At 46.6% G+C, this 23,239-nt stretch overlaps 1 pseudogene; it reads left to right on the forward strand.

Annotated features, from left to right (window-relative positions):
- Positions 1–701: 701 nt before the first annotated feature.
- The window catches only part of LOC135538380 (E3 ubiquitin-protein ligase TRIM47-like), a 38,841-nt pseudogene continuing 16,303 nt past the window's right edge, over positions 702–23,239 (forward strand).

The raw sequence follows: 23,239 nt of genomic DNA on the forward strand, positions 1-23,239 counted from the left end.
GTATAGAACACCATCTAGTAGACATATCATTACATACAGTATAGAACACCATCTAGTAGACATATCATTACATACAGACATATCATTACATACAGTATATCATAGATGTGTAGATCCTTTATATTTCCTGTACCTCTTTCCATGACAGTAGCCTTATTACTGGTTTGGGTTACTGCTGCTGGTACAGTGGAGGAATGAGGCATCACAGTACCTGTTACACCACTGTACCACCAGGACCAATTACACACCAATAAACACACTGTAATGTAAAGTGTCACATCATTCTCAATGATCAGTCTGTACATACAGTATTCATTTCACCTACAGTACATTGTATCCATTTCAAGTCCCCCCTCCCCCCATTGTAGCTAATTATCTACAACACATTGTACACTTTTACAAACACGTATGAGTTATTATGGACGCTTATAGTTAGTATCACAGCACATCAGTTTAAGACTTTACAACATTCATTAAAAGCATTATAGATATGTACTTCATAGAAACTGTTACCCTTTATATATTCTAACCACTCTATTTAATTTATTCCATATTAAGGGTCCTAACCTAGGAACTAAAATATTGTCTCCTTCTCAACTTTGCCTCTCTCTCTCCCTCCCGTCCTCTAACCCCTCCCTCTCTCACTCCCTCCTTCCCTCCCTCTAACCCCACCCCTCTGGCAGAACCAGGAAGTCCCTCCCCTTCACAAACTCTCTTCTGAGGAAACGAAACTGATCTGAGTCTCTCTGTCGTCTGTCTGTGTGAGAGTGAACAACCGTCCAAATGGCTCAACAGGGAGTTCTGCTGGACCAGGACCAGTTCTGTTGTTCTGTCTGTCTGGATCTACTGAAGGAGCCGGTCACTATTCCCTGTGGACACAGTTACTGTAGGAGCTGTATTGAGGGCTGCTGGGATCAGGATGTTCTGAAAGGGGTCTATAGCTGTCCTCAGTGCAGAGAGACCTTCACTCAAGGCCTAATCTGAGGAAAAATAACATGTTGGCTGAGTGGTGGAGAAACTGAGGAAGACAGGACTCCAGGCTGCTCCCCCTCCTGCTCTGTGCTATGCTGGACCTGGAGATGTGGCGTGTGATTTCTGCACTGGGACCAGAAAGCAGAAAGCCCTCATGTCCTGTCTGGCGTGTCTGGCCTCTTACTGTGAGACTCACCTCCAATCTCACTATGAATCTCCTGCTTTGAAGAAGCACAAGCTGGTCAAAGCCACCGCACAACTACAGGAGAAGATCTGCTCTCATCATGAAAAACTGCTGGAGGTTTACTGTCGTACCGATCAGCAGTGTATCTGTTATCTGTGTACAATGGATGAACATAAAGGCCATGATACAGTGTCAGCTGCAGCAGAGAGGACTGAGAAACAGGTAAGACCAGAACAACTTGTTGGTGGCTGTCTGATAAACAAGGAATTAAAGCTACAGTAGGAACTAAATCTGTTTGAATATGAGATCATTTTTTTATATACAATATGAAATGGATCCACAAATATGAACACAAATCTTGAGTATATAGATATGTTAACCCAGATTCTCCAAATGTATCACCATTTTCTAAAGTCAAACACTATTATCATTCTGAATGGCCTTTTATGAGTCCAAAGTTCAGTCTCAACCCCTTGATACATGTAGGCCTACCATAAAAACTATAATTCACAAAGCAACATAATATAATATTGTAAAGGGACTTCCTCAGGATTGTAGACCTTCCTCTCTATGGGTCCTATGTCACATTACTATACTATTGATCTACTGGACTAATAAAGCTTGATAGCTCATTGAAGAGTGATTCTCCACAGAGGCAGCTGGGGATGAGTCAGCAGAAGGTCCAGCAGAGATTCCAGGAGAGAGAGAAGGAGCTGAAGAAGCTCCAAAAAGCTGTGAAGTCTTTCAAGGTGAGTATTGTTGACCAGAGGAGACACACCATTTCACTTATCTCCTCCAGTCAGAGAGAGAGAGAGGGGCCCCTATCCAATCCCACTGACCCCACTGTTGGGAACAGGCTGTCTGGACCCCTTTCAGAGAATAGACTGGTTCATGTAACCGACTGGGCTGCCTCATCACATAACCATGAGTAACCATGACGACTCATGTCCCCTATACATTAAAATGGAACTGTCTCTCTCTCAATTGAATTAAATTCATAGGGCTTTATTGGCATGGAAATAATATATGTTTATGTTGCCAAAGCAAGTGAAATAGACAATAAACAAAAGTGAAATAAACAATCAGAAATGAACAGTAAACATTACACTTGGAAGGGATTTGGGGGATGGGGAGGGTCTATTAGAAGTTAGTAGGACTCTTTTATTTTCTCAGAAGAACTGAGTTGGGTAGGAGGATTTAATGGTGTAAACCGTGATTGAACACACTCCAGAACAGTAGGTGGCGCCATGCACCTTTAACGTTGGTTTGAGGATCTCCATTATATCATAGAAGAAGTTGGTCTGTGAGGGTTTTAATGTTGGTTTGTGGACCACACCTCTTAAAGGATAGGTGCAGCATTTCTACTTTTTGATAAAAAGCATGTGGGTTTTGTTGTTCAACTTCCTGCTACTCATGCCAGGACTATAGTATATGCATATGATTAGTATGTGTGGATAGAAAACACTCTGAAGTTTCTAAAACTGGTTCAATCATGTCTGTGACTATAACAGAACTTATGTAGCAGGCAAAAGCCCAAGGAAAAACTGTTCAGAAAAACAAAAATCCCTCTGGCAGTTCCCTGAATTGTCTTTGTCAAGGGAAATTAGATAGCGCCCAGTTTACAGTTCCTACAACTTCCACAGGATGTCACCAGTCTTTGGGTTGAAGTTAATCATTGGTGAAACGAAGAAGAGGCAGAGGTGACACTGTGGATTATGTTATGGAAGAGAGAAAACCGTGCATGTATTGTTGACTTGCTGTTATTGAATACAGATCGCCCCGTCAACAATTTGATCGATTATTAACGTTTAAAAATACCTAAAGTTGGATTACAAAAGTAGTTTGAAGTATTTTGGCATAGTTTTAAGCAACTTTTGAAATGTTTTGTCATGACGTTGCGTTTTGGAAAGCTGTTTTTTTCTGGATCAAAACGGGCTTTATAAATGGACATTTTGGGTAAACATGGACGGAATTAATCGAAAAAAAGGACCAATTGTGATGTTTATGGGACATATTGGAGTGCCAACAAAGAAGCTCGTCAAAGGTAATGCATGTTTTATATTTTATTTCAGCGTTTTGTGTAGCGCCGGCGACGCTAATTCATTTGTTTACATCTCGTTCAGGTGGTTCAGGGGGTGCATGCTATCAGATAATAGCTTCTCATGCTTTCGCCGAAAAGCATTTTTAAAATCTGACATGTTGGCTGGATTCATAACGAGTGTAGCTTTAATTGAGTACCCTGCATGTGTGATTTAATGAAAGTTTGAGTTTTATCGCGTATTATTTGAATTTGGCGCTATGCATTTCCCCAGGCTATTGGCCACACGAGACGCCTCCATATCCCCAAAATAAGATTTGAGGACCTCCATTATATCATAGAAGAAGAAGTTGGTCTGTGAGGGTTTTGTTGTTCCTGAGGAGGGCTACTATTATTTTTATTTTCAAGTATTTTCAGAATGTATTAAAGCCAAAGCTAAAGCTTCCCTAAACAATTCAATATATCAGTCAATATATTTTCTCTGATTTATTTATTTTCTCTCCGTCAACCGTTCCATCGCATCTTAACCGTCTTACCGGGCGGGCACTAGGACCCGGGGAGGCTGCTGCTGCAGAGGCTGCTGCACCGCTCGTGACTGTCAGTCCTCCTTGTAGCTCATTGGTTAAGCTGTGGCTCGAGACTGTTAACAGTTAACGGACAGGAAACGGCTCTGACAGGACACATTCATGTCGAGGCAGTGATGTGAATGTGTGGTAAGTTAGAATAGAGAGAGAGAGTTTTCACTACTATAGACTTTGGTCATAATCAAAGCTTTGTTAACCAATAGGTTTTTATGTGAGGCTGCCTGTAAGTTACAGTGTAACAGACGTTACTAACGGTAACGGTGTCTTTTAAATTCGACATAAGTTATGTGGCGATGATATCTAGTTAACGTTGTATTTAATGTAGTGTAATGACCTGACTCGATCATAAAGGAACAATTGTCCAGACAGAGGATTGAGTTACGAATTGACGGTTTATTAGCAACTTTACACAGGCTACTGTTTGGCCTGAGCTCACGCCAAATAAATGAAAGATACCCCACAAGCCAATCGGGACCTTCTCTTGTGAAGCCCAGACGTCAGAGAGAGAACAAAGGCTGAAGCTTAACTTCCAATGCCCCGCCCCCTCCACGCCACTCCGCCAACCACCAGGATGCCCGGCATCAGAACATCCCAGGCATTCCTGTGATTGGCAGATAGCAGGTTGATTGGCATGTCGGACCCCGCGAACACTGGGAACTGGTAAGTACAACACAACCAGCTACTAGCCGAACACATAACACACAGCTGTCTGTGCGGGTCGCTACAGTAGTTTTACTATCTGTGCCAGGCTATAAATGACACAGATAATATCTAGTTAACGTTGTAACGTTGTACTATTGTGCCAGGCTATAAATGACACAGATAATATCTATTTAATGTAGTTTAACTATCTGTGCCAGGCTATAAATGACACAGATAATATCTAGTTAACGTTGTATTTAATTGTTCACAGCTTTCTGCTTTCCATGTAGAGTTTTTGGTAAAAAACATTACATTTGATTATTTTGTCAGCCAAAATTTGAAAAAAATCTTTGTTTATCTTTGTCAAACAGGCTGGACGTCCTCCCAAAGATATGCTTAAAGTTCTGAATGATGATATGAGATATATATGATATACCAAGAGGTGTTCTGTACCTGTCTGTCCAGGAGGGAGGAGAGTAGAGCAGGACCAAGAGGTGTTCTGTACCTGTCTGTCCAGGAGGGAGGAGAGTAGAGCAGGACCAAGAGGTGTTCTGTACCTGTCTGTCCAGGAGGGAGGAGAGTAGAGCAGGACCAAGAGGTGTTCTGTACCTGTCTGTCCAGGAGGGAGGAGAGTAGAGCAGGACCAAGAGGTGTTCTGTACCTGTCTGTCCAGGAGGGAGGAGAGTAGAGCAGGACCAAGAGGTGTTCTGTACCTGTCTGTCCAGGAGGGAGGAGAGTAGAGCAGGACCAAGAGGTGTTCTGTACCTGTCTGTCCAGGAGGGAGGAGAGTAGAGCAGGACCAAGAGGTGTTCTGTACCTGTCTGTCCAGGAGGGAGGAGAGTAGAGCAGGACCAAGAGGTGTTCTGTACCTGTCTGTCCAGGAGGGAGGAGAGTAGAGCAGGACCAAGAGGTGTTCTGTACCTGTCTGTCCAGGAGGGAGAACAAGGCCTGGTGGACCTGGAGGTGTTCTGTCTGACTGTCTCTCTCTGTCTCTCCTGTCTGTCTCTCTCTGAGGTCTCTCTGTCTCTGTCTGTCCTCTCTGTCTCTCTCTGTCTCTCTCTGTCTCTCTCTGTCTCTCTCTGTCTCTCTCTGTCTCTCTCTGTCTCTCTCTCTCTCTGTCTCTCTCTCTCTCTGTCTCTCTCTCTCTCTCTCTCTCTGTCTCTGTCTCTCTCTCCAGCGCTCTGCACAGTCAGCAGTGGAGGACAGTGATCAGATCTTTACTGAGCTGATCCGCTCCATTGAGAGAAGGAGCTCTGAGGTGAAGGAGCTGATCAGAGCCCAAGAGAAGGCTCAAGTGAGTCAAGCTGAAGGACTCCTGGAGCAACTGAAGCAGGAGATCGCTGAGCTGAGGAAGAGAAGCACTGAGCTGGAGCAGCTCTCACACACAGAGGATCACATCCATTTCCTCCAGGTAACTAAACTGTCTTGTTACATGTGATATGAAATTAACTTCATGGGAAATGTCTCTCTGTCCGTCTCTCTCTCTCTGTCTGTCCCTCTCTCTCTCTCTCTGTCGTCCCTCTCTCTCTCTCTGTCCGTCCCCTCTCTCTCTCTCTGTCCGTCCCTCTCTCTCTCTCTGTCCGTCCCTCTCTCTCTCTCTGTCCGTCCCTCTCTCTGTCTGTCTGTCTCTCTCTCTCTCTGTCTGTCTGTCCCTCTCTCTCTCTGTCTGTCCGTCCTCTCTCTCTCTGTCTGTCTCGTCTGTCCTCTCTCTCTGTCCGTCTCTCTCTCTGTCTGTCTGTCTGTCCTCTCTCTCTGTCCGTCCCTCTCTCTCTCTCTCTCTGTCCGTCCCTCTGTCTCTGTCTGTCCATCCTCTCTCTGTCTGTCTGTCTGTCCCTCTCTGTCTGTCTCTGTCCATCCCTCTCTGTCTGTCTGTCCGTCCCTCTGTCTGTCCGTCCCTCTGTCTGTTCGTCCCTCTGTCTCTGTCTGTCTGTCTGTCCGTCCCCTCTGTCTGTCCGTCTGTCTCTGTCTGTCTGTCCGTCCCTCTGTCTGTCTCGTCCCTCTGTCTGTCCGTCCCTCTGTCTCTGTCTGTCCGTCCCCTCTCTCTCTCTGTCCGTCCCCTCTCTCTCTGTCTGTCCGTCTGTCTGTCTGTCCGTCCCTCTGTCTGTCCGTCCCTCTGTCTGTCCGTCCCTCTGTCTGTCCGTCCCTCTGTCTGTCCGTCCCTCTGTCTGTCGTCCCTCTGTCTGTCGTCCCTCTGTCTGTCGTCCCTCTGTCTGTCGTCCCTCTGTCTGTCCGTCCCTCTGTCTGTCCGTCCCTCTGTCTGTCCGTCCCTCTGTCTGTCCGTCCCTCTGTCTGTCTGTCCGTCCCTCTGTCTGTCTCGTCCCTCTCTCTGTCTGTCTGTCCGTCCCTCCTCTGTCTCTGTCTGTCTGTCCGTCCCTCTCTGTCTGCCTGTCCGTCCCTCTCTGTCTGTCTCCTGTCCGTCCCCTCTGTCTCTGTCCGTCCCTGTCTGTCTCTGTCTGTCTGTCCGTCCCTCTCTCTGTCTGTGTCCGTCCCTCTCTCTCTCTGTCTGTCCGTCCCTCTCTCTCTGTCTGTCCCTCTGTCTGTCTGTCCTGTCTGTCTGTCCGTCCCTCTCTCTCTCTCTCCTGTCCGTCCCTCTCTGTCTGTCTGTCTGTCTGTCTGTCTGTCCGTCTGTCTGTCGGTCCGTCCCTCTGTCTGTCCGTCCCTCTGTCTGTCCGTCCCTCTCTCTCTCTCTGTCTGTCCGTCCCTCTCTGTCCTGTCCCTCTCTCTCTCTGTCCCTCCCTCTCTGTCTGTCTGTCTGTCTGTCTGTCTGTCCGTCTCTCTCTCTGTCTGTCTGTCCGTCCCTCTCTGTCTGTCTGTCCGTCCCTCTCTCTCTGTCTGTCTGTCCGTCCCCTCTGTCTGTCTGTCTGTCTGTCCGTCCCCTCTCTCTGTCTGTCCGTCTCTGTCTGTCTGTCTGTCCGTCCCTCTCTGTCTGTCTGTCTGTCCGTCCCTCTCTGTCTGTCTGTCCCTCTCTGTCTGTCTGTCCGTCCCTCTGTCTGTCCTTCCCTCTGTCTGTCCGTCCCTGTCTGTCTGTCCGTCCCTCTGTCTGTCCGTCTGTCTGTCTCTGTCTGTCCGTCCCTCTGTCTCTGCCTGTCCGTCCCCTCTCTCTGTCTGTCTGTCCGTCCCTCCCTCTGTCTGTCGTGTCCCTCTGTCTGTCCGTCCGTCTCTGTCTGTCTGTCTGTCCGTCCTGTCTGTCTGTCCGTCCCTCTGTCTGTCGTCTGTCCTCTGTCTGTCGTCCCTCTGTCTGTCTGTCTGTCCGTCCCTCTCTCTCTGTCTGCTGTCTGTCCGTCCCTCTCTCTGTCTGTGTCTGTCTGTCTGTCCGTCCCTCTGTCTGTCCGTCCCTCTGTCTGTCCGTCCCTCTGTCTGTCCGTCCCTCTGTCTGTCCGTCCCTCTGTCTGTCCGTCCCTCTGTCTGTCCGTCCCTCTGTCTGTCTCTGTCTGTCCGTCCCTCTGTCTGTTCGTCCCTCTGTCTGTCCGTCCCTCTGTCTCTGTCTGTCCGTCCCTCTGTCTCTGTCGGTCTGTCCGTCCCTCTGTCTGTCTGCCTGTCCGTCCCTATCTGTCTGCCTGTCCGTCCCTCTCTGTCTGCCTGTCCGTCCCTCTGTCTGCCTGTCCGTCCCTCTGTCTGTCCGTCCCTCTGTCTGTCTGTCCGTCCCTCTGTCTGTCCGTCCGTCCCTCTCTCTCTGTCTGGTCTGTCCGTCCCTCTCTCTCTGTCTGCTCTGTCTGTCCTGTCCCCCCCTCTCTCTCTCCGTCTGTCTGTCCGTCCGTCCCTCTCTCTCTGTCTGCCTGTCCGTCCCTCTCTCTCTGTCTGTCCGTCTGTCTGTCCGTCCCTCTGTCTGTCCGTCCCTCTGTCTGTCCGTCCCTCTGTCTGTCCGTCCCTCTCTCTCTCTGTCTGTCCGTCCCTCTCTCTCTCTGTCTGTCCGTCCCCCTCTGTCTGTCTGTCCCCTGTCTGTCTGTCTGTCCGTCCCTCTGTCTGTCTGTCCGTCCCCTCTCTCTCTCTCTGTCAGTCTCTCTCTCTGTCCGTCTGTCTGTCCGTCCCTCTCTCTCTGTCTGTCTGTCCGTCCCTCTCTCTCTGTCTGTCTGTCTGTCCGTCCCTCTCTCTCTGTCTGTCCGTCCCTCTCTGTCTGTCTGTCTGTCCGTCCCTCTCTGTCTGTCTGTCCCTCTCTGTCTGTCTTTCCGTCCCTCTGTCTGTCCGTCCCTCTGTCTGTCCTTCCCTCTGTCTGTCCGTCCCTGTCTGTCTGTCTGTCTGTCCGTCCCTCTCTGTCTGTCCGTCCCTCTGTCTGTCCGTCCCTCTGTCTGTCCGTCCCTCTGTCTGTCCCTCTGTCTGTCCGTCCCTCTGTCTGTCTGCCTGTCCGTCCCTATCTCTCTGTCTGTCTGTCCGTCCGTCCCTCTGTCTGTCTGTCCGTCCCTCTGTCTGTCCGTCTCTGTCCGTCCCTCTGTCTGTCTGTCCGTCCCCTCTCTCTGTCTGTCCGTCCCTCCTCTCTCTGTCTGTCCGTCCCTCTCTCTGTCCGTCCTCTCTGTCTGTCCGTCCCTCTGTCTGTCCGTCCCTCTGTCTGTCTGTCCGTCCTCTGTCTGTCTGTCTGTCCGTCCCTCTGTCTGTCTGTCTGTCCGTCCCTCTGTCTGTCTGTCCGTCCCTCTGTCTGTCCGTCCCTCTGTCTGTCCGTCCCTCTGTCTGTCCGTCCTCTGTCTGTCCGTCCTCTCTCTGTCCCTGTCCGTCCCCTCTGTCTCTCTCTGTCCGTCCCCCTCTCTCTCTGTCTGTCCGTCCCTCTCTCTCTCTCTCTCTGTCCGTCTCTCTCTCTCTCTGTCCGTCCCCTCTCTCTCTCTCTCTGTCCGTCCCCTCTCTGTCCGTCTCTCTCTCTGTCCGTCCCCTCTCCTCTCTCTGTCCGTCCCCTCTCTCTCTCTCTGTCCGTCCCCCTCTCTCTCTCTGTCCGTCCCTCTCTCTCTCTGTCCGTCCCCCCTCTCTCTCTCTGTCCGTCCCCTCTCTCTCTCTCTCTGTCCGTCCCCCTCTCTCTCCTCTGTCCGTCCTCCTCTCTCTCTCTGTCCGTCCCCCCTCTCTCTGTCTGTCCCCCTCTCTCTCTCTGTCCGTCCCCCTCTCTCTCTCTGTCCGTCCCCCTCTCTCTCTGTCTGTCCGTCCCCTCTCTCTCTCTCTCTGTCCGTCCCCTCTCTCTCTCTCTGTCCGTCCCCCCTCTCTCTCTGTCCGTCCCCCTCTCTCTCTCTGTCCGTCCCCCTCTCTCTCTCTGTCCGTCCCCCTCTCTCTCTCTGTCCGTCCCCCTCTCTCTCTCTGTCCGTCCCTCTCTCTGTCCGTCCCTCTCTCTCTGTCCGTCCCCCTCTCTCTCTCTGTCCGTCCCCCTCTCTCTCTTTGTCCGTCCCTCTCCCTCTCTTTGTCCGTCCCTCTCTCTCTGTCCGTCCCCGTCCTCTCTCTCTCTCTCTGTCCGTCCCTCTCTCTCTCTCTCTCTGTCCGTCCCCTCTCTCTGTCGTCTCTCTGTCCGTCTGTCTCTCTCTCTCTCTCTCTGTCCGTCCCCCTCTCTCTCTCTGTCCGTCCCCCTCTCTCTCTCTGTCCGTCCCCCTCTCTCTCTCTGTCCGTCCCCCTCTCTCTCTCTGTCCGTCCCCTCTCTCTCTCTCTCTCTGTCTGTCTGTCCGTCCCGTCCCTCTCTCTGTCCGTCCTCTCTCTCTCTCTCTGTCCGTCTGTCCGTCCCTCTCTCTCTCTGTCCGTCCCCCCCCTCTCTCTCTCTCTCTGTCCGTCCCTCTCTCCTCTCTCTCTCTGTCCGTCCCCCTCTCTCTCTCTGTCCGTCCCCTCTCTCTCTCTGTCCGTCCCCCTCTCTCTCTCTTCTGTCCGTCCCCTCTCTCTCTCTCTGTCCGTCCCCTCTCTCTCTCTCTCTCTCCTCTCTCTCTCTCTCTGTCTCGTCTCTCTCTCTCTCTCTCTGTCCTGTATCTCTCTCTCTCTCTCTCTCTCTCTCCAGAGGTCCAGTCTCTCTCTCTCTCTGTCCGTCCCCTCTCTCTCCAGTCCGTCAGTCTCTCTCTCTCCAGTCCGGTATCTGTCCGTCCTCTCTCTCTCTCTCTCTCTGTCCGTCCTCTCTCTCTCTCTGTCCAGTCGTCTCTCTCTCTCTCTGTCCTCTCTCTCTCAGAGGTATCAGTCTCTCTCTCTCTCTCTCTCTCTCTGTATCAGTCTCTCTCTCTCTCTCTCTCTCCAGAGGTCCAGTCTCCTCTCTCTCTCTCTCTCCAGAGGTATCAGTCTCCTCTCTCTCTCTCTCTGTCCGTCTCTCTCTCTCTCTCTCTGTCCGTCCTCTCTCTCTCTCTCTCCAGAGGTATCAGTCCTCTCCTCTCTCTCTCTCTCTCCAGAGGTCCGTCTCTCTCTCTCCAGAGGTATCAGTCTCTCTCTCTCTCTCTCTCTCTCTCTCTCTCTCTCTGTATCAGTCTCTCTCTCTCTCCTCAGTCTCTCTCTCTCCAGAGGTATCAGTCTCTCTCTCTCTCTCTCCAGAGGTATCAGTCTCTCTCTCTCTCTCTCTCCAGTCCGGTCTCAGTCTCTCTCTCTCTCCAGAGGTATCAGTCTCTCTCTCTCTCTCTCTCCAGAGGTCTCAGTCTCTCTCTCTCTCTCTCTCCAGAGGTATCAGTCTCTCTCTCTCTCTCTCTCTCTCTCTCCAGAGGTATCAGTCTCTCTCTCTCTCTCTCTCCAGAGGTATCAGTCTCTCTCTCTCTCTCTCCAGAGGTATCAGTCTCTCTCTCTCTCTCTCTCTCTCTAGAGGTATCTGTCTCTCTCTCTCTCTCTCTCTCTCTCTCTCCAGAGGTATCAGTCTCTCTCTCTCTCTCTCTCTCTCCAGAGGTATCAGTCTCTCTCTCTCTCTCTCTCTCTCTCTCTCTCTCTCTCTCTCCAGAGGTATCAGTCTCTCTCTCTCTCTCTCTCTCTCCAGAGGTATCAGTCTCTCTCTCTCTCTCTCTCTCCAGAGGTATCAGTCTCTCTCTCTCTCTCTCTCTCTCCAGAGGTATCAGTCTCTCTCTCCAGAGGTATCAGTCTCTCTCTCTCTCTCTCTCTCTCTCTCTCTCCAGAGGTATCAGTCTCTCTCTCTCTCTCTCTCTCTCTCCAGAGGTATCAGTCTCTCTCTCTCTCTCTCTCCAGAGGTATCAGTCTCTCTCTCTCTCTCTCTCTCTCTCCAGAGGTATCAGTCTCTCTCTCTCTCTCTCTCCAGAGGTATCAGTCTCTCTCTCCAGAGGTATCAGTCTCTCTCTCCAGAGGTCTCTCTCTCTCTCTCTCTCCAGAGGTCTCAGTCTCTCCTCTCTCTCTCTCTCTCTCTCTCCAGAGGTATCAGTCTCTCTCTCTCTCTCTCTCTCTCTCTCTGCTCTCTCTCTCTCTCTCCAGAGGTATCAGTCTCTCTCTCTCTCTCTCTCTCTCTCTCTCTCCAGAGGTATCAGTCTCTCTCTCTCTCTCTCTCTCTCTCTCTCCAGAGGTATCTCTCTCTCTCTCTCTCTCTCCAGAGGTATCAGTCTCTCTCCAGTATCAGTGTATCTTCAGACTTACCCAGCATCGTTGTCCGTCCTCTTCAGTACTTTGGAGATGTGAGTCAGACTGTGTCTGAACTGAGAGAGAAACTAGAAGACTTCCTTAAAGGAGAATGGACCAAGATCTCCACTACAGGTGTGTTGAAAACAATAAGAACATCAACTTTAGACCATTGAAAGTTCCCTACTAGTCATATACATGTGGAATATGGTCTGATGATAACATTCCCTCTCTCTGTCAATGTGTTTGTGTGTCTGTAGTGAATATAGTGGATGTTGTACTGCCTCCAGAGCCCAAGACCAGAGAACAGTTGTTACAATGTGAGTCTCTTTATTGTGAAGTAACTAACAGTCTCTTTTTACTGACACTCCTAACAATCCCTCTAGAAATATATAGCAATAGTAGATCTAATCAAAGACTGGGTCTCTATCTGACTCCTCATATTTCTCTGATTTGATCTCTGCTGTGCTCTAATCAAAGACAGGGGAGATACAGTATCTGACTTAACTTATTGTTCTGACTCCCCTCGTTGGTCTCTGCTCTTCTCCCAGATTCCTGTCAGCTCACACTGGACCCAAACACAGCACACACACGCCTCTCTCTGTCTAAAGGGAACAGAAAGGTGACCTGTACAGGCCAAGTCCAACCATATCCTGTCCATCCAGACAGATTCACCAACTACTGGCAGGTTCTGTGTAGAGAGGGTCTGTCTGGACGCTGTTACTGGGAGGTGGAGAGGACTGGTGGTGTTGCTACAGCAGTCTCATATAAAGACATCAGCAGAACAGAGGACGATGGTGGATTTGGACTCAATAACAAGTCCTGGAGTTTATATTACGATAGTGATGGTTATTGTTTCATACACAATAATGTTGAGACTGAAGTATCAGGCCCTCAGTCCTCCAGAGTAGGAGTGTACCTGGATCACAAGGCAGGTACTCTGTCCTTCTACAGGGTCTCTGACACAATGACCCTCCTCCACAGAGTCCAGACCACATTCACTCAGCCCCTCTATCCTGGGTTTGGTCTCTATTATTATAATGGTTCTGCTGAGCTGGTTAAACTGTAAACTGATTTGTTATTAATTAAAATTCAATCCAATGTTTTAATCTTGTACATTTCCATGAATCATGATGTCTGGTGTTGATGTATATTGGTTGTCATTCAGAACCATTGATATGTTTTCTCAGTTGGTTCTCTGTCTCTATGTAATTCTCCTCAGTATCATTGATCAGCTTGTTGGCTCGGTCCTAATTGATGTGTTCTCTGTCACCTGGAGCTGCATGGAAAATGGTCCAGGAACTAAAGGACAATTCAGGACTAGTCAGCCCACTACAAGCTGGTATCACTTCCTTTCTACTAAACTATATGGTCTGGTTTCCCAGACACAGATGAATCCTAGTCCTGGACTAAACAGTATGTTCAATGTAGATGTCCAGGAAACCGGCCCTAAATGTGTCATCTTTCATCCTCCCATACTGCTCAGTCCAGCAACATTAAACCTGTCCAGCAGGTGGTGCTGTTGACCAAACAATAAAACCAGCAGATATCTTGACTTGCCACTCAGTATATCAGTAATGTTCAGAATAGTACTTTAATATCATTGGAGATTGATGGTCTTTTTAATCCACTATCCAGAGTCAGGAACAGATGAAGTTAGGTCTGCTACTGTTCAGTGATTAAATATGATTTATGGTGATGGGAAATAATAAAAAACACTCAACTTCATCTAGTAATAGTTTTCCTTTGTTATTTATTCCAAGGTGTGTCTTTAACTTGTAAATGTATTGTGTGGAGGTGAGCTAGTGGTGTGGCTGATAGAATAGAATGAAGAGGGAGGAGGGGAGGAAGAGGGGAGGAGTGAAGGGCTGTTCAAGAAACCAGATGAGGAAGAGGAAGATGTTCAGGGGAATTACTGTCTCTGTTCCAAATGGTTCCCTATTCCCTACGTAGTGCACTACGGTGCTTCTGACCAGGTCTAAAGTAGTGTTCTACGTAGGGAATAGGGTGTAGATTTATTACAATATCATGCTTTAGTGTTTGGCACAAAAATATATTAGATCTCCACCCCCACTTCCTGTCTGTCATCCCCCAGTTCTGTTAAGACTTCCTCTCATTGAACTGGGCCTCATTCTAAATGGTCACTTTGTATTGATAGTCCATACTGGTCTTTACTATGGTTCTACATACAGTACCTGTATTGATAGTCCATACTGGTCTTTACTATGGTTCTACATACAGTACCTGTATTGATAGTCCATACTGGTCTTTACTATGGTTCTACATACAGTACCTGTATTGATAGTCCATACTGGTCTTTACTATGGTTCTACATACAGTACCTGTATTGATAGTCTCATCATCTGGCAGTAAATCCCTATGGTTCTGAAAGGGACTGCATGTGATCCAGTCTCCAGCAGGGGGAAGTAAAACCCTATGGACCTGAAATGGACTGCAGTGTGCTCCAGTCTCCAGCAGGGGGCAGTAAAACCCTATGGACCTGAAAGGGACTGCAGTGTGATCCAGTCTCCATAAAAGGGGGAGTAAAACCTATGGACCTGAAAGGGACTGCAGTGTGCTCCAGTCTCCAGCAGGGGGCAGTAAAACCCTATGGACCTGAAAGGGACTGCAGTGTGCTCCAGTCTCCAGCAGGGGGCAGTAAAACCCTATGGACCTGAAAGGGACTGCAGTGTGCTCCAGTCTCCATCAGGGGGCAGTAAAACCCTATGGACCTGAAAGGGACTGCAGTGTGCTCCAGTCTCCAGCAGGGGGCAGTAAAACCCTATGGACCTGAAAGGGACTGCAGTGTGCTCCAGTCTCCAGCAGGGGGCAGTAAAACCCTATGGACCTGAAAGGGACTGCAGTGTGCTCCAGTCTCCAGCAGGGGGCAGTAAAACCCTATGGACCTGAAAGGGACTGCAGTGTGATCCAGTCTCCAGCAGGGGGCAGTAAAACCCTATGGACCTGAAAGGGACTGCAGTGTGCTCCAGTCTCCAGCAGGGGGCAGTAATCCCTATGGACCTGAAAGGGACTGCAGTGTGCTCCAGTCTCCAGCAGGGGGCAGTAAAACCCTATGGACCATTGCTCATGAAGTATTCAATATTATTATAAATAGTATTTGAACACATCTGTTACCACATGCAATAAGCCTGTAACGTCTTGTATGATCTTTGTTTGTACTTTTAGGACTTTTCTATTGGTTCCATTACAACTAACTCATTCAACCACTGCTTATTAAGTTTTCAAAATTATTTTGAACACATCTGTTACCACATGCAATCAGCCTGTAACGTCTTGTATGATCTCATCAGGTAAAGGTGTGTCAAATGGAAGGGCAAGTCTCACCACTGAGAGGAAAACATCACTGGTCCACCTCTGCATCAGGTCAGCTATGTTGATCAGTACTGTCCCAGGGATGCTGGGAGCAGAGATGAACTCCCCTGACCTGGTATCATCTATGGAGTTGTCATTTTAATATCAGTTTAAGCCCATTACTGCTACAACACATAAACCACGTTAATAGAATGAAATGGATCCAGGTTCCATTTATTCTACATCAGATTTACTGCCTGTGGAACACTTCTCCATAGTGTCTGAAATCAAGATGACTGCAGGTCTGAATCCCAAACTAATGGGGGGAAATGGATCCATCTAATAACATGGTTTTTAGAGATATGGAGAAAAACATCACAAACTGTACTATTGGGGTGAACAAATACCATTAACATACATACAAGGCATTCAGAAACATTTAGTTACGTTACAGCCTCATTCTTCAATGGATTAAATAAATCATGTTCCTATTCAATCCACACACCATACCCCATAATGACATCACAATACTCCATAATGACCTCACAATACTCCATAATGACATCACAATACTCCATAATGACATCACAATACTTCATAATGACAAAGCGAAAACATGTTTATTTTTTATTTTTTGCAAATTATTAACCGAAGTACCTTATATAAGTATTCAGACCCTTTGAGACGTGAGATTGAGCTCCGGTGCATCCTGTTTCCATTGATCATCCTTGAGATGTTTCTACAACGGGGTTGGAGTCCACCTGTGGTAAATTCCATTGATAGGACATGATTTGGAAAAGCACACACCTGTCTGTATAAGGTCCCACAGTTGACAGGTCATGTCAGAGCAAAATACCTCTAGGACCAAGGCCCTTCTCCCCCCATTGCTCAGTTTGGCCAGACGCCCAGCTCTTGGAAGGCCCTTCTCCCCCCATTCAGAAACATGAAGGAAATGGATCCATCTAATAAGATGGTGTTTAGAGGTATGAACCTTTCTATTGGGGTGAACCATCCCCTTAACATACAGTACCAGTCAAAAGTTTGGACACACCTACTCATTCAAGGGTTTTTCTTTATTTTTACTATTTTCTACATTGTAGAATAATAGTGAAGACATCAAAACTATGAAATAACACATATGGAATCATGTAGTAACCAACAACGTGTTCAACAAATCAAGTGGAGGCCCGGTCATCTGATGCAGCGCTGCATCACTCTCCTTGGTCAAATAGCCCTTGCACAGCCTGGAGGTGTGTTGGGTCATTGTCCCGTTGAAAAACAAATGGTAGTCCCACTAAGCACAAACCAGATGGGATGGTGTATCACTGCAGACCTCCTCCTCCATGCTGGTGCAGAGTCATCTGTTCCATGCTTCTGGTTAAGTCTTAAATCTGTGACCGGTCTAATGGCCATGGTCGTGTGCCCAAGCAAGTCAGGGGGCAAATGGACCACCATCACACCTCCTGGACCCTCTATTGAACATGCTTCACGGTGGCCATCCCAAAATCATTTGTTCTCACCTGATTGTCACAGGTGTGTCCAAACTTTTGACTGGTCCTGTAGTTTCTGTAGTGCAGGAAGTATGATGCTGTCCTAGTTCTGCTCTGTGTTCTGCTCCAAGGAAAGACTCATCTCTGGACACACCTGCTGCACTGGTGGCTCTGGTCTGTCTCTCCCAGTCTGGTACAGGTGTCCTCTCCTGCTCTGGTCTGTCTCTCCCAGTCTGGTACAGGTGTCCTCTCCTACCTGTCTGTCTCTCCCAGTCTGGTCCCCTCCTGCTCTGGTCTGTCTCTCCCAGTCTGGTACAGGTGTCCTCTCCTGCTCTGGTCTGTCTCTCCCAGTCTGGTACAGGTGTCCTCTCCTGCTCTGGTCTGTCTCTCCCAGAGCAGGAGAGGTCCCAGTCCATCACACATTTATGACTTGTTGACTGATCTGCTGTTGGACTATTTAGTGATTGTTACTATGTTTGTATTATTATTTAGGATTGTTTTTAGCTCATTTAATGAGGGTTCAGCGTTGTGTTGGCTACATGTCTTAGATTGCTTAGTGCTGTGTTTCTCTCAGATCAAAGATGAGGCAATAAAGGATCATGTTGCTGCTGTTCAAAGGAGAAACTACACGCCTGCTCTGTCAATGAGGAAATATATGAGTTTCTCCCTCGAGTTTTGGGAGAAACTACACTCTTGCTCTGTCAATGAGGAAATATATAAATGTTTCTCCCTCGAGTTTTGGGAGAAACCACACTCTTGCTCCATAAATGCACGTGAGATCGATGCACATTTCTCCCAAACAACATGGGAGAAATGGGACTGTTGCTCTGACATGTCAGGACTGTTTTCTTGGTACTGAACCGTGTCCCTGGACTTTCCTCATCTCCTGAATGTTGTGGCTTTAAAGATTCTGGTGACGATGGATTGCCCTTCAAGTGCTGCCTATAAATCCACATGTTGGAACCCTCCATCTAGACCGGCCATTATCTAGCTGCTTCTACTGTCTGGAAATGTGCAGTCTGACCCAGGTCCTGACATCCTGTCCAATGAAGTAGTCAGAGCGGCCTGAAGTTTCTGCATGTGAATGTAATAAGTCTGCTGATGTAGTATGATTATGTGGATATATGGATAAAACCTGCCCACCCTGATGTATTTATGCTTTCTGAAACCTGGCTACAAAAATATATTGGCAGCAATGGTTATAATGTTTTAGGTGCAGATGGTCAATCTAAGGGTGGTGGTGTTGCTGTTTACGCAAAACACAAGATCTCAGCGGTCTGACTTCTACTCAACCTCAGCAAGTTGAATATCTGGGGTTGAACCTTAAACTGTTTAAATATGGTTGTATCTTGGTTCCTGTTTAAATATGGTTGTATCTTGTTGTTACAGACCATCTGCTCCTGTTTAAATATGGTTGTATCTTGTTGTTATAGACCATCTGCTCCTGTTTAAATATGGTTGTATCTTGTTGTTATAGACCATCTGCTCCTGTTTAAAGCGGTCTGACTTCTACTCAACTTCATAAAGTTGAATATCTGGGGTTGAACCTAACCTTGGTTCCTGTTTAAATATGGTTGTATCTTGGTTGTATCTTGTTGTTATAGACCATCTGCTCCTGTTTAAATATGGTTGTATCTTGTTGTTATAGACCATCTGCTCCTGTTTAAATATGGTTGTATCTTGTTGTTAAAGACCATCTACTGTTTAAATTGTTTATAGACCATCTGCTCCTGTTTAAATATGGTTGTATCTTGTTGTTACAGACCATCTGCTCCTGTTTAAATATGGTTGTATCTTGTTGTTACAGACCATCTGCTCCTGTTGTTACAGACCATCTCTCTGGATTGTATTTTCATATTATCACAGCATGTCAACTCTGAGTTTGTCCTGATAGATGATCTGAATCAGGACTGGTTAACATCTAGCTCTGATCAACTCTCAATTCTATCCAATACCCAGAATCTCACTCAGATTGTCAACAGTGTAACGAGGTTGAATATAAAGTTTCCTCTGAAATCCTCTTTGATTGATTTGATCTGAACCAAAACTGCTCATCGTTTTAATGCTTCTGGTATTTGATCACTGTGCTATTGCCTGTGTGAGAGATGGTCAAATTCCTAAACATCCCCCATTTGTCATTACGAAAAGAAACCAGAAGCTGTTTGATACTCCAGGTTTTTTACATGATGTATCCAGAATTAAATGGAATAGAATGGAATTAATCCCTGATGTTGAATTAGCCTTTTCTTACTTCCACAATGCTTTCCAGGATGTACGCAATAGGCCCCTTTAAATAAATTCAGGATGAAGGGCAGAGAGAATCCCTGGTTTACTGAGGAACGTACTAAAATCACAAGGGAACTAAATGCTATGTGGGATAAAGCAAGAGGGTCTGGTTCAGCAGATGATTGGACGTCTGAAATATGGGTGTGGCTTTGATCTGAAAAGTGAAAGCAGACCACTACCTGAAATCTACTTCAGATCATTTAAATAATCCCTCCACATTCTGACAAGTAGTGAAAGGTTTGGAGTGAAAAGAAGATTCACAGCTTCCCAAACTATTGTTGGTCGACACTCAGGAAGTAACTGAGAGAACCTCCATTCTGAAGGCCTTGAATCAGCATTTTATAGATGCAGGCAGTTCATTTAAAAAGGTCAAAAGGTCTAAAATGAATGTACCTTCTCTCCCTGACACCCCTGTGCTCTCCTTCACCAGGTTCTCCTTCTCATCCCTGACACCCCTGTGCTCTCTCCTTCACCAGGTGCTCTCCTTCACCAGGTTCTCCTTCTCTCCCTGACACCCCTGTGCTCTCCTTCACCAGGTTCTCCTTCACCAGGTTCTCCTTCTCTCCCTGACACCCCTGTGCTCTCCTTCACCAGGCTCTCCTTCACCAGGTTCTCCTTCTCTCCCTGACACCCCTGTGCTCTCCTTCACCAGGTTCTCCTTCACCAGGTTCTCCTTCCCATCCTTCTCTGTTTCAGAAGTGTGTAAAGCCCTGAAATAAATTGATAGAACAGAATCCCCTTTCCCTGATGAACTAGACCCCTGCTTCCTACACCTGCTGCTGACATCATTGCTCCCCCATATATTTCTAACCTCACGCTTGACTTCACCAGGTTTCAGGAAATCCCCAATTTATGGAAATCTGCTTTTGTACTGCCTCTCCTGAAAGGTGGAGATCCTTCGCTACTTGACAACTATCGACCCATATCAACGCTGTCTGTACTGTCAAAGGTCCTGGAGTCCTTAGTTAGAAGGTCCTGGAGTCCTTAGTTAGTAGGTCCTGGAGTCCTTAGTTAGAAGGTCCCAGAGTCCTTAGTTAGAAGGTCCCGGAGTCCTTAGTTAGAAGGTGGAGTCCTTAGTTAGAAGGTCCCGGAGTCCTTAGTTAGAAGGTCTGGAGTCCTTGGAGTCCTTAGTTAGAAGGTCCTGGAGTCCTTAGTTAGAAGGTCCCGGAGTCCTTAGTTAGAAGGTCCTGGAGTCCTTAGTTAGAAGGTCCCGGAGTCCTTAGTTAGAAGGTCCCGGAGTCCTTAGTTAGAAGGTCCTGGAGTCCTTAGTTAGAAGGTCCTGGAGTCCTTAGTTAGAAGGTCCTGGAGTCCTTAGTTAGAAGGTCCTGGAGTCCTTAGTTAGAAGGTCCTGGAGTCCTTAGTTAGTAGGTCCTGGAGTCCTCAGTTAGAAGGTCCTGGAGTCCTTAGTTAGAAGGTCCTGGAGTCCTTAGTTAGAAGGTCCTGGAGTCCTCAGTTAGAAGGTCCTAGTTAGTAGGGAGATGAAGGCCTCCAAGAAAAAAACGTATTTCATGGAATGCAGTCAGTGTTAAAGTGTGTCTGTCTATATTGATTTGTAAAAGGCTTTTGACACTGTGGACACTGTGTTGGTGCAAAGGTTAACATTTTGTGGAATTACAGGTCATGATCGAGACTGGTTTATTAACACTACGAGTTGAGTTTTTACCAAAAAGTTATATTTTGGTTTCATCTGACCATATGACATTCTCCCAATCTTCTTCTGGATCATCCAAATGCTCTCTAGCAAACTTCAGACAGGCCTGGACATGTACTGGCTTAAGCAGGGGGACACGTCTGGCACTGCAGGATTTGAGTCCCTGGTGGCGTAGTGTGTTACTGATAGTAGGCTTTGTTACTTTGGTCCCGGCTCTCTGCAGGTCATTCACTAGGTCCCCCCGTGTGGTTCTGGGATTTTTGCTCACCGTTCTTGTGATCATTTTGACCCCACGGGGTGAGATCTTGCGTGGAGCCCCAGATCGAGGAGATTATCAGTGGTCTTGTATGTCTTCCATTTCCTAATAATTGCTCCCACAGTTGATTTCTTCAAACCAAGCTGCTTCCCTATTGCAGATTCAGTCTTCCCAGCCTGGTGCAGGTCTACAATTTTGTTTCTGGTGTCCTTTGACAGCTCTTTGGTCTTGGCCATAGTGGGGTTTGGAGTGTGACTGTTTGAGGTTGTGGACAGGTGTATTTTATATTGATAACAAGTTCAAACAGGTGCCATTAATACAGATAACGAGTGGAGGACAGAGGAGCCTCTTAAAGAAGTTACAGGTCTGTGAGAGCCAGAAATCTTGCTTGTTTGTAGGTGACCAAATACTTATTTTCCACCATAATTTGCAAATAAATTCATTAAAAATCCTACAATGTGATTTTCTGGATTTTTTTCAATGGTTTTAGGTTTTAGTGATGTTATATATATGCAGGCCTCAACACCCTGAGAGAACTTGATTCAGTGTATCATGCAGCCCTCAGGTTCATTACAAATCAGAAATCTAACACATCATTGTGATCTCTACAGCGCTGTTGGCTGGTGGTCATCTACCTTGCGTAGGTTTAAACACTGGTATACACTGATTTATAAGGCCATATTGTAGGTTTAAACACTGGTATACACTGATTTACAAGGCCATATTGTAGGTTTAAACACTGGTATACACTGATTTATATTGGGTAAAATGCCATAGTTATTTTTTAGTCAGGTCAGTAAATAAATATAAATTACAGTCCCATTCTGATTTGCTTTAACAGAACCAAGAAGTAGAACAGGTCCTGGAAAGGAAATAGTTTCAGTTACTAAGCAACGAGGTTCTGGAATTCTCTCCTGAACATTTTAAAATGTGATGATCGAGTTTCATTGGTGGAGTTTAAACACTTGATCGATGTATATATCATAGAAGAGTGTTATTGTTTTTAGGCCAGCTGTTTTTAGTCAAGATGTTTGTGTTTTTAATGTAATATGTAATTGTTGTACTGTATGTGTGTTTATAGTGTTGTTTAATGTTGTGTTAAATAAAGGTAAAATAAAAACTATAATAAAAAATCAATACAGATACTGTATGTAGAACCATAGTAAAGACCAGTATGGACTATCAATACAGGTACTGTATGTAGAACCATAGTAAAGACCAGTATGGACTATCAATAGAGATACTGTATGTAGAACCATAGTAAAGACCAGTATGGACTATCAATACAGATACTGTATGTAGAACCATAGGAAAGACCAGTATGGACTATCAATACAGGTACTGTATGTAGAACCATAGTAAAGACCAGTATGGACTATCAATACAGATACTGTATGTAGAACCATAGTAAAGACCAGTATGGACTATCAATACAGGTACTTGTTTAGAACCATAGTAAAGACCAGTATGGACTATCAATACAGGTACTGTATGTAGAACCATAGTAAAGACCAGCATGGACTATCAATACAGGTACTGTATGTAGAACCATAGTTAAGACCAGTATGGACTATCAATACAGGTACTGTATGTAGAACCATAGTAAAGACCAGTATGGACTATCAATACAGGTACTGTATGTAGAACCATAGTAAAGACCAGTATGGACTATCAATACAAAGTGACCATTTAGAATGAGGCCCAGTTCAATGAGAGGAAGTCTTAACAGAACTGGGGGATGACAGACAGGAAGTTGAGGGTGGAGATCTAATAGATTTTTGTGCCAAACACTTTGATATTGTAATAAATCTTACCCTATTTCCTACGTAGAACACTACTTTAGACCTGGTCAGAAGCACCGTAGGGCTTCATGTTTTGAGTTTGTACTAAGAGTTGTGAAATGTAGCTTTCCTTCTCTACTCCTCACAAATGTAAAACATTGGATTGGTGTTGACATGGGGTAGAGGTTTTACATAAACCAGTCATTTCCTTTAAATCCATGAAGGGAAGTGGACAAGTTCACACTTAGCTGGAGAGATCATGTTACACACCCCATGTGTTCTGATAACTACAGGAATGAAACCAGATTGAGGTTGTCTGCTTTTATACACACACATATTGTAGAGACACACACACACAGACATACACACACACATACAGAGAGAGAGACACACACACATTTACATTACATTTACATTTAAGTCAGGTCACGCTCTTATAGAACTTACAAATTGACAGAGAGAGAGACACACACACACACACACACAGTAACAGACACAGACAGAGAGACACAACACACAGACAGAGAAGACACACAACAGACAGTATGGACTATCAAC

This window comes from Oncorhynchus masou, unplaced genomic scaffold (genome assembly GCF_036934945.1).
Source record: "Oncorhynchus masou masou isolate Uvic2021 unplaced genomic scaffold, UVic_Omas_1.1 unplaced_scaffold_949, whole genome shotgun sequence".
NCBI classification, from domain to species: Eukaryota; Metazoa; Chordata; class Actinopteri; order Salmoniformes; family Salmonidae; genus Oncorhynchus; species Oncorhynchus masou.